This window comes from Petromyzon marinus, chromosome 1 (genome assembly GCF_048934315.1).
Source record: "Petromyzon marinus isolate PM22_M1 ecotype Great Lakes invasive population chromosome 1, UKy_Petmar_22M1.pri1.0, whole genome shotgun sequence".
NCBI lineage: Eukaryota > Metazoa > Chordata > Hyperoartia > Petromyzontiformes > Petromyzontidae > Petromyzon > Petromyzon marinus.
In genome coordinates this window covers 29,242,162-29,254,626 of record NC_133667.1, presented here as the reverse complement: position 1 = coordinate 29,254,626, position 12,465 = coordinate 29,242,162, and the positions used below count along the sequence as shown (strand labels likewise).

Genomic DNA, 12,465 nt, shown 5'->3' with positions numbered 1-12,465 from the left:
AAAAACACTGCGTTGTCACGTCGCCATCTTCTATGTCAAGTGACTACAATTTTCTATATCCTCCAGGGGCATATATGGAGGGTGTAGCCTACAATGGGGAATTCAAACAAATGCTCATATTCTGAAGGGGTTTTTTTTTTCTCTCTTCAGTTTCACTGGAGAGGAGCGCAAGGGTCGCATTTTTAATTGTGTTTGCTGCCAGGACACCCAGAGGTCCTGTTCTGTCGGATATGCCAGATCCTAAAAGTGCGTTTGACTCACTGTGGTGCATTATGGTGCTCACTCCGGGTGAGGCATTTATACTACCGTGGCTACATTGACACGAGCTGAAAGTTGTTGGGGTTAGCTTCCCTCGGCTTCTTGGATTTCAGACTCAATTTTCGAGTCCCGTTTTAGTTTCTGCCATCTAAGTATTAAGTTCCCATGTTTCTCGAATGGTTTCTTGGATTTCTGTTTGAGTCTTAATTTGTCGTGTCCTCATAGAGCTCTTGGATCAAGGTAATGAGTTGACAGACTTTTGTATCCACCTAGTATTGGTTTCATGGGTCTTGGAGAGTCGAAGTCGTGCTACAGGTTTCTGAAGTTTACAGGCCCCTGTGTCAGGGTGGCCCTAATTTTAATACTAATGGGATCTGACGCCCTAGCTAATTCACACCGATTCAGACATCGACGCCTATCACACCATGCCATACCTTTATCGATCCTTACATCTTTATTATCTTTATTGACCGAGGCATTCCACCTATATAACAGGTGACCTTTTGGGACCTTTTTGGCCAGCATCAAAATATAAGAATCCGTTTTTCCCTACTCTACTGGCAAGAAAAGTCCCATATTGTAGCTGCTCACCCCGAGATATAAATGCCCAGATAGTGGCATTGTCTTTGTGCTGTTCGCCTTTTGGCGTCCGCTGGTCTAACACTTTGAGGCTAGGCTCTAAAGAAAGCTGTCTCTGGTGTGGACTAATTCGTTTCAAAGACAATGCACATATCATCAGAGCATGCTTTTTGTTTGCATGTTCACCACCAGTACGGTGTGGTTAATGCAGACAGGATTCCTTGCGAAACGTTTCCTTTTATTACACTTGTGTGTGTGTGTGTGCTAGCGCTGCGCCATCCTGCTACCAATCTTAAGCTGAGAGAGTGGTGGAACGTCCTAAGGCAGGGACCCTGCTGAGCAGTGTGGGGGAGGTGGATGAACAGGCAGGAAACCTTACGCACCCCGTGTGATTAGACCGAGGTGATGCAAGATTCCATCACCTGAAGCTTACTACTAATAATAATGTTTGTATTTATAGGGCATTTAATTGCCTCTGCATTTCAAAAGTGTCTTACATCACTGCTAATCTAAACCATTCAAAAAGGGACCCACAGTGGCAGCCATGTCTGTGTGGCAGAAGGTAACTCAGCATTGGCCTGCAAAGTGCGTTTCAGTTCAGTGGTCGATTATTTGCTTTGTGAATTGGGAAGTCACTTTTTTCCATCGAGGTACTCCATGCCGTCGAATGTTTCCCCTGTTCCTCATCTTTGCCTCCAACTGGCTTCTGCTGGCCCAGGTGACCCCTCCCCTTTAGCCCCAGCACGTGTAACATAACTCATTGTATGGCAGAGATACATAAATACATATGTGAAGAATAATATTACGTAATTATTATCCAATGGCGGTTACTATTAGAAATAATCTCATACATGTTTTTTAATATGTAACTTTGCATATCATTGCAGGCCCTTGAATGAATGAATTAAATAAAATAAAGCTTGTTTTGACAAGAAAGCATGATTCCCAAATGAAGCCTTTTTTTAATGATATATTTTTTTTAAGTCTAGGGCATTTCGACAGGCATAATAAATTCAGCAGTCAGTGGTTATGTCATTGTTGTTGGCAAACGATGGGACATTTTATTTTGTGCAGGCGATTTGAGCAAACCTCTTTGGTGTGTCATCCAATGCCGGCTCAAGTAATCTTGGAGGTATATTATGGTTCCATGCATGTGGATTGGCTTACTGTCATGATCATTTTTTTAAGTCGTCTATATAAAGTAACTACAGTAATTATTCTTTTCAGATTGACATCGTATGGAGTAATCCAAATAAAACACTCATTATTCATATGTGTATATGTATTTCAATAACCAATCTAATCCTTATACAAATGTGCAAGAATGGGATCTTTCTTTTTCAATAGCCATCATACAGAGTTGACTAGAGCGAACAACAGGGATAGACGTATCTTATGTAATATCATTACCTCGAAATAATACGGGGCCATACATTTAGTACGTACGCAAAAATCTGTCAAAACTTGACCCCTCCCCCCCTCCCTGTACGCACGCGGACTTTTTACACCCCCCCCCCCCCAACCTGCGTACGTACTAAATGGATGGCCCCAATAGGTTAAAAACCACTCATCTCAAGTGCAACTCTGCTTCACAGGTCCTTCAATAATGTTACACACACCGTTTGTTTTAAAACACAATACCGCACAGCAGCAAACAAACAAAAAACATGCTGGAGCACAAAAGCGTGGCATGGGAGGTGTCATCAAAGGCTCTTAGGCGGCGTTGGTAGTTTTCACCGGCACAAGCATGGACACGGCCTGGAACGTACATCCAGCGAGATGACAATTACAGTGTTTAGAGACTGGTAGCAAGCAGAGACCAGCCTGTGAGGTCATACCTCCAAGGCGGAAAAAGCTGGGAAATGAATACACAGCAAAGATGTGTGAATTTAGGCGTCCCATGAAATTCAAATCCAATCATACGACTGGTTTCCGACATGTTTTGGTTTGTTTTGCTCACGAATGACTCGATACACAAAACGAAGCGCTGAAAACCCAGCCACCACCCCACCCCCCCCCCCCCCCAAAAAAAAATCGGAAAGATGTTTTTAATTAAAGTAAGACAACTCTTCGTAGAATAAAGTTTGAAGTGATGGCCCCTACTTTATTGCTCGCCTCCAGTGATTTGGGGGGGGGGGGGACGTATTGAAAGTAATGTACACGTATTAATGCGTACAATGAGGCACCGAATGTGTCTCGCCTATTGAGGAAAGCCAACGTCTGACAATGGTGGGCGGAATGAGAGAAATAATATGGAGGCACCAATTGATGGACTATCTTTCTTGAGGAAATGGAAATTATAATTACGTTTTGTTATAATCTTGGTTGTGCACTTACCAAGCGAGTAATGTTTGGAATGGACCGCTCCTGTAAAGTTTTGAAACAGCTCCATACAGTTAAAGCTGTTTACTAACATTACATACAAGTATTCACCCTCATTGCACAATGTTTACATACGGAAAAGCGATGATAAATACAGTACGGTTTCCAATCTTTGTTTAATAACGTGTATTTGTTTTTTTTTCTTATTAAACTGGGTAGTATTATACGTTTTTAAACTAAAGACTCTAATGTCATCTAGATGTTACATTTAGAACATGTAAATGTATGTTGTGGGATATTTGTTGTGTGGAAAAGGTCAAAGAGGATTAGAGAATTGGGTATGTGACTTAGACAAAAAAAAAATCTAATACCAGTTAATGAAAAATAATGGCATTTCAAAGCGGGACATTTTTAAACAAAGCACAAGATGTTTTGTCACTTTGTAATACCACCATGAAACTCATCTACACATCTATTGTAAGAATGGTTAATTCCCAATGTTCACAGCTTCTGCCACCCACGATATTTTGTCACTTGGAAGATAATAAATACACCCAGTGCAAAATCACTGTCTTTCCAATTAATGTTATTTCTCTGTATTTCAATCAGACGACCTCTGTGCCGCAAGAGATTAATATGTTATTTTGTCTAAAACATGACTCATTTTGCCGAGATATCACAGCTGTATAACTAACTCAAAATATTTATTTTAGGCTTTGCCCTTTTTTCAATGCAATCACGGTCATCATGAGTGCATTTTTACTCAGCACCTCAATTGACTTAAAACCTGCTGCACTCATGCAGGCCCTATGCAGGGTGGCACGGTGGACGAGGGGGTTTTATTGGCCAGCACTACACCAGACCACTAGGTACTCATTTAACACTGACTCGACCTATGGGAAGCTCAATACCAGTTCAGATATCACTGAGCAACTGACGTTAGCCGTGGTCAGGAATTGAACCCAGCTTACTAAGTTGGCAGCGCATGGATTCCCCACATGCTCCCCAAACGCACACGGGGGACCATTGTTTTTGACGCATTTAAAGACACGTACAATCTCATACATGTGTTTAACATAATTACAAATTGAATATAAATATACAAAATTGTGACCCAACAGAGTGTAGAAATACATGAGATTAAGTTTTCCCCTTTTTTCTAGCAACAAAACAGGTGTTAATATTTTGATTTAAAGCTTTCGTGACTGCAGTGATTCATATTCTTGGTTCTTGCGGTAAATTCATATTCTTGGTTCTTTCGATAAAGTCACGTTGAAGGGAAACAATACAATTTTATTATTTTATTGTTGGTGCCCTCTGGCCTAACACCGTTTTGAGACGAGGCTCAAAAGAAAGCTGCCTCCTGTGTGGACCAATCAGTTTCAAAGACAATGCATATAATATCAGAGTATGTTTTTTGTTTGCAATCTGACCACATTGTGGTTGATGCAGACATGATTCCTTGTAAAAAGTTTCAGTTTGGTGTTTAAACATCTTAACACCTGTTTTCTTGGTTCTTTCGGTAAAGTCACGTAGAAAGGAAACAATAAAATAATAAAAATATAAAACAATCAAATTCTCACGACGTTTCGACTGCAACACAAGCAATCATCATTAGGTGTGAAAACCACAGCAAGAAAATTTGAAAAAAGTGGCTGGTTTTTTTAACGTTTGCACCACGGAGAGCGATTTGGCGGGAGGGAGGAGACGAAAATAATGGATGCGGTCTGAAAGCCACCGTAAGCGTGAACAATCAATTAAGACCCGAAATGGTTTATCAAATCCTTCCAATGATTGCTAAGCCAGAATCCATCTTCTCGGTTTAAAAAAAAACGCCATTTTTTTCAAATTTTCTTGCTGTGGTTTTCACACCTGATGATGATTGCTTGTGTTGCAGTCGAAACGTCGTGAGAATTTTATTTTTATATTTTTATTATTTTAGTGTTTCCCTTCGATGTGACTTTACCGAAAATAACCAAGAATATGAATCCCTGCAGTCACGAAAGCTTTAAATCAAAATCTTAACACCTGTTTTGTTGCCAGAAAAAAGGGGAAAACCTATTCTCATATTTTGGTACTGGCAAAGGAGGTCCCATGATGTAGAAACACAATTGCATTTTAACACTATACTCTTTGGTTCTTTCGGTAAAGTCAAGTAGGTATAAAATAAAATAAATCACGACGTTTCGGGCGCAACACAAAAGAACCAAAGAGTATGCATTCCTGCAGTCACGAAAGCTTCAAATAATTTTAACACTACATAGCACAAAATCTCTGAGCATACACGCACATATGATGTGCAAAGCTTTGAGCCTGCACGAGAATTTTCCTTTCCATTAAAGAATATCTTGCATTAAAACCCCCCCATTCAGGAACAACAGTTCGTATAAATGGATACAGGTCATTCATAATTGGTGCTTCTTCTTCGTTACTTAGGCTTAAAAGACTCTCATCTGTAGCTGCCGTTTTGCCAATTAAAGTGCTTGCAAAAGACCCATTATGTAGTGTTTTCCTTGCATGCACCTTTTTTCATTCTGCTTTCATTTTTTTGCACCTTAAACCTCCTTTATAATGATCCTAGAACACAATGTTTTCTACAGTTGTATTGTTAAGGGCTGCGTTTGTTATAAGAATAATTGGTTTATTTTGACACAGATTTCTTATTCATATTCTTGGTTCTTTCGGTAAAGTCACGTAGATAGAAAATAAAAAAATAAATCAAAATTACAAATAAATAAATAAAAGCGAAAACCCCGCGACGTTTCGATTGCAACACAAGCGGTCCTCACGCCTGATGAAGACCGCTTGTGTTGCGATTGAAACGTCGTGGGGTTTTTGCTTCTATTTTTTAATGTATTTTTTTATTTTATTTTTATTTTATATCTACGTGACTTTACCGAAAGAACGAAGAATATGAATTCCTGCAGTCACGAAAGTTTTAAGTCAAAATTCACATATTTCCTTTTAGGAGCGTGCAAATAAAATACAATACAGATCCACACCAATGACTGGCCACCGAACAAGATAGCTGGGGGGGAAACAAGCTAATCTACGAGCCTAACTAACCCACACATTCGTCATTATGTAATGAAATCTTGCATTTTAAAAACACACACCAAGACATTGCTAATGAGAAAACAATTTTAACACAGAAACACGTGGGGGAACACATAACACATCTGAAAGCAATTTAGAAAATAATCCACCAGTGAAAAAGAATAATACTATAATATGCCAAGATAAAAGACACACAGGTGACTGAATTTTCAGAAGAGTGTTATAGGCAAAAAATAAAAACTACACGCAAGTAAAACACAGTTTTAGAAGAAGGCCACCGGTGTGGGTTTAAGAACGGCTATGACAAAGCTGTCACAGCCCTCTCCATTATTTTTTCATTCCTCAATGAAATTGTAAAACACCCGTTTAACACCAGCTATTGCGTAAATATGTGCGCTGCACTAAAACTGCTCCAATCCAAAGCATGGGACAGAAGAAAAAGCACAACAATTCCACTGCAGTCACGTTATCATGAGCCATTGCTTGTCGAGATTTGTGATGTTTTCGGACTGTACCACGTGTTTGCTCGGCAGTTTGCGAATTAACGAAGCTCCCAGCACGCGAAGCGAACAAACGGACATCATACCATTATCACACGCGGTACAACCTGAAAATACATCGGAGAGCTACGCAGCACAACTTGAAGTATTGCTTGTACGCGTTTGAGAAGGTGGAATTACATTGCACAGCATGAAATCAATCGCGTTGGAAACATCCCGCACCTACAGCGACAACAAATACAGTGAGGGAAAAAAGTATTTGATCCCCTGCTGATTTTGTACGTTTGCCCACTGACGAAGAAATGATCAGTCTATAATTTTAATGGTAGGTTTATTTGAACAGTGAGAGACAGAATAACAACAACAAAATCCAGAAAAACGCATGTCAAAAATGTTATAAATTGATTTGCATTTTAATGAGGGAAATAAGTATTTGACCCCCTCTCAATCAGAAAGATTTCTGGCTCCCAGGTGTCTTTTATACAGGTAACAAGCTGAGATTAGGAGCACACTGTTAAAGGGAGTGCTCCTAATCTCAGCTTGTTACCTGTATAAAAGACACCTGTCCACAGAAGCAATCAATCAGATTCCAAACTCTCCACCATGGCCAAGACCAAAGAGCTCTCCAAGGATGTCAGGGACAAGATTGTAGACCTACACAAGGCTGGAATGGGCTACAAGACCATTGCCAAGCAGCTTGGTGAAAAGGTGACAACAGTTGGTGCGATTATTCGCAAATGGAAGAAACACAAAAGAACTGTCAATCTCCCTCGGCCTGGGGCTCAATGCAAGATCTCACCTCGTGGAGTTGCAATGATCATGAGAACGGTGAGGAATCAGCCCAGAACTACACGGGAGGATCTTGTCAGTGATCTCAAGGCAGCTGGAACCATAGTCACCAAGAAAACAATTGGTAACACACTATGCCGTGAAGGACTGAAATCCTGCAGCACCCGCAAGGTCCCCCTGCTAAAGAAAGCGCATATACATGCCCGTCTGAAGTTTGCCAATGAACATCTGAATGATTCAGAGGACAACTGGGTGAATGTTGTGGTCAGATGATACCAACGTGGAGCTCTTTGGCATCAACTCAACTCGCCGTTTTTGGAGGATTAATGCTGCCTATGACCCCAAGATCACCATCCCACCATCAAACATGGAGGTGGAAACATTATGCTTTGGGGGTGTTTTCTGCTAAGGGAACAGGACAAATTCACCGCATCAAAGGGACGATGGACGGGGCCATGTACCGTCAAATATTGGATGAGAACCTCCTTCCCCCAGCCAGGGCATTGAAAATGGGTCGTGGATGGGTATTCCAGCATGACAACGACCCAAAACACACGGCCAAGGCAACAAAGGAGTGGCTCAAGAAGAAGCACATTAAGGTCCTGGAGTGGCCTAGCCAGTCTCCAGACCTTAATTCCATAGAAAATCTGTGGAGGGAGCTGAAGGTTCGAGTTGCCAAACGTCAGCCTCGAAACCTTAATGACTTGGAGAAGATCTGCAAAGAGGAGTGGGACAAAATCCCTCCTGAGATGTGTGCAAACCTGGTGGCCAACTACAAGAAACGTCTGACCTCTGTGATTGCCAACGAGGGTTTTGCCACCAAGTACTAAGTCATGTTTTGCAGAGGGGTCAAATACTTATTTCCCTCATTAAAATGCAAATCAATTCATAACATTTTTGATATGCGTTTTTCTGGATTTTGTTGTTGTTATTCTGTCTCTCACTGTTCAAATAAACCTACCATTAAAATTATATACCGATCATTTCTTTGTCAGTGGGCAAACGTACAAAATCAGCGGGGGATCAAATACTTTTTTATCCCTCACTGTATATCTGTGACGTGCGGCGCTTTACAGCTGCACACAGATAACTTGCAGGCCTTTTCTCCAGGGAAGCTGGAAATATTTGAACGCTTACTTGAGGACACTGAGCTGTGCAACACTTGTGGTCTACATTGCACTTCTGTAGTTTCAATGACCTTATATTTGTAGCTATGGACACAGAGGAGCCCACATGGAGAAATTCTTAATAAATAAAACTGGAAGTTATATTCTTAGCTCTTTTGGTAAAGTCACGTTGAAGGGAAACAATAAAATAATAAAATATATATAACAATAAAAATTCTCACGACGTTTCGACCATAACACAAACGGTCGTCGTTATGGTCGAAACGTCGTGAGAATTTTTATTGTTTTATATATATTTTATTATTATTTTATTGTTTCCCTTCAACGTGACTTTACCGAAAGAGCTAAGAATATGAATTATTGCAGTCACGAAAGCTTTAAATAAAAAAAAAACTGGAAATTGTTAGATATGTCTCTGCCCGTAGCGAATCAGAGGCTGGTAAGAGTTACACAAAGAGAGGACAACGTTCATTACACACAAACACGTGACGGCTAATATCAAACACAGGTCGCGATGGAGGATAATTTTTGACGAATCATAAGTGCGGTAACTGTTTTCATTCCTGAGAGAATGACAATGATTCAATAGACGTCATCACGTTATATAATTAAATAACTAGCGATGTAACGGTGTGCTGAAAGTGGAAGGCAGATTTTTTTTAAGTGAACCGAGCATGTTATATAAAACCGCAAAAAATAAATAACTGTGGAACAATTTATATTCTTAGTTTTTTCGGTAAAGTCACGTTGAAGAGAAACAACAAAATAATAAAATATATATAAAACAATAAAAAAAATTCTCACGACGTTTCGACCATAACTCAAACGGTCATCTTCAGGTGTGTTGGTTTGCATAAATTTATTTTTAAACGGCGCATTTATTTATTTATATATATAAAAAGACGTTAGCGTCACGCGCAGCGATTTGGCAGTTTACCCAGGACTAGTCCATCTATATTTTGAAAAGAGGAGGGGGGAGATGGGTAGTGTTATTTTCTAATTGCTTATACCTCAAAAGTACAGAAAATGGCTATTATTCCCACAAACTTTGCTTTAGTGACCAGGACAGTGATATTTTGAAATGTACCTATTTTCAATGAGAAAACATGTGCATTTGTGTCATTCCTTCACATAAAGTCCTTCACAAATCTTTATAATGAAAATAATATTAATCGCCAAAGCTTACGTGTTATTATAGCTGCTGCTGCTGATGACGGTAAGGAAATAAACTGTAAACATTGTATTTGTCACTGAATTATTTTTTTTAGATGTCATCTACATGTACACATTACTTTATACATTCCCATATACAAGCACTACGCAACTGGGCAAATATACTGGAACTTCTAAATTACATCATCAAAACGCAGCTAACCTGTTTGCAGTTTATATTACAGTACTTTAAACCAGACCTCCTATTTACGCCTGACTTATTTACGTGACAGTATATCATTACGCGGAATAATTAAACACGTTCTAATGTGTAGACTTGCATTGTACATCTACTCTGTAACTGAAATTACTTATAATAAAATTTTATACGTCGGCCTCAAGAGAAGCACTACCACTATTTTACCGTAGAGTATTCGAAGTGGCAGAAAAGGTGACTAAACAAAAGCCTGAGAGTTTTCACACAACAACAGATTAAAAAACCTTTATGTAAATAATTTACAGCCCTCTGTAAATCCACTGTGGGATGAAGGCCTCCTCATGTCATGGCAGCCCAGGGCCGGTTCAGATATCGCATGCTGCTGATGTTGGCCGTAGCTGGAAATCGAAAAAAATTGGTCATCGTGTTCTTAGTGCAATAAACTACCACACTGTGCCGCTATTCCCCCCCCCCTCCCCCCACTAACTTTTTCACAATGTATATCTTATTAGAGCTCACTCATCGTATTTGTGAAAGTGATGGTATACTTATACAAGAAGCCAGAGTAATGCAGGAGGGAAGGACGTTGATAAGCACACTGCACGAGGACATATAAAGCAGCAGCTGATCGAGACTCTTTTGGCGCGCGGTGGTCTACTCGGGTGGAGCGTGGCGTGATATTTTATGTCTGCAAGCGAACAGATGGGACGGGCAGTAGCAGCGATTGTGTAACCTGAACGCAGAAACGAGCCGCACCATGATGCGCGACAAGATTTGAAAATGTCCTGCGTCGCCAAGGCCAATGGAGGAGAGTGAAGGGCCACTGTGTGGGACTAAAAGCAGATTGACAACCGTTCTCCCACATTTTCATGTGCCCATTCCTCGGTTACGTCAATTTCGCGTGGAGGTTTCACGCGACAGCAGCTTTCCCACTCCCGAGATCTTGTTGGAGCTTGCGGAAGATGGCCCGGTGCAGTTGCGGTGCTCAGGACACATGACCTTCAATCTCACATGCCTTCCCCTGAGTCAGACCGAAAATCCCCAATGTCAAATAACCCGTTATAGACAATTCTACAGGAAAACTGACACGTTTAAATGTGTACTTCTCATTAGAGTCCTGCTGCTCCTTCACCTTTCTCTCCGTGGTTCTGTGCTTTTAGCTCCGTGGATGGAATCCTAATAGTGTACATTCGCTCATCAAGCGGTCAGTTCCACGGGGAAATTTCTACGAGCATAAGTCCATATTGTCATCATCATCATCCGTCTTGCGATGCTTCAATCCACATCACTCACTCCTATAGATGAGCTGATCCCCTGACTCAATCTCCAGGCATGATCCCTCCTTTGCTGCCATCAGCCATCATCCCTTCAAGCGATGTACATATGAACGGTTAGGGCATTGCTCCACTGTTGTGGCGTTTACATTATAAGCGTAAACATTTTGTAAATATTGTACTTCGCAAATGTTTACTTATTTTATTTCAGCAGCTGGTCCTCCGTATTTGACGATGTCCACCGTTATTCCATCTGGTCCTGGAGCTTATCCTCTTTAAAAAAAAAATGTGGAGGTGAGGGATTACCGCTTCAGGTGTAACGTCTTGGAGCCTCGTCCTCTTCATGTGAATGCTTCTCTTGCTGGGGTATGTGGTGGGCTTCTGGTTGTTGCTGCTGCTGCTATAGATATCCGCGTTAAATCCCCTGCTTTATGTTTATAAATGTTTCTCTATCGTGCAACACTGTTCCATTCTACTCTCTAAGGCCTACTCTAAAAGCACATAATCGCCATACACGCATTATCTCGTTTAAACGCATAGTGGAATAATTAAGACACTTGACAGGGAGAATACCAGGATAACAGCTGGGCTTATGCAATCAGGTCGAGACACATGGGAATTAAATAAACGTGTGCCCTGCCAGCATGGCCGCAGACATAGTCTCAATTCCGTGGAGGTCAAGGGTCAGTGGCTTGGCATCAACTGTCAGGACAAAAGTTTCTTGGGCACCCCCAGCAGGCTTCGCTCTGCCAAGACTACCAAGGACAGGACCTTGTTACTACGCTCAAGACTAGCTACATTGACGTCTCCCTGACAACACCATGTCCTGTTAGCAATGCTTATCGCTGTGATCCTGTGGTCGCCACAAAGGCAAATAATGAAGTCGTCGATGCGTTGCATTTACAGCAACACTACAATTAATGTTTTGTTGTTGGACCTACACACGACTGTCGCTGGCAAAAACAACATTAGGGCCGAATTCATGTGTTGGCGAAAATTCCTTTTCATTGGATTTATGTCCAAAAGGTGTCAATGTCTCCATCCCCAACAAGGTGGGAAAATTGTCAACGTGAGGCATCTTGGTCGTTTGGTCAACAATGTGAATGCGGCCCAATGTATGGTATTCTTGAGTCAAATGAGTCGCTGACTCACCAACGCTCTCAGGCAGCCTAACAGAGTATGCCTCACCC

At 41.0% G+C, this 12,465-nt stretch overlaps 1 protein-coding gene and 1 long non-coding RNA gene across 3 annotated transcripts in view; one reads left to right on the top strand and one right to left on the bottom strand.

The window, feature by feature from the left end:
- The window catches only part of LOC116939517 (nuclear receptor ROR-beta-like), a 188,579-nt gene that overhangs the window by 116,804 nt on the left and 59,310 nt on the right, over positions 1-12,465 (bottom strand). The window lies entirely within an intron of this gene.
- Positions 1-12,465, top strand: part of LOC142924374 (uncharacterized) — a 68,586-nt gene that overhangs the window by 53,367 nt on the left and 2,754 nt on the right. The window lies entirely within an intron of this gene.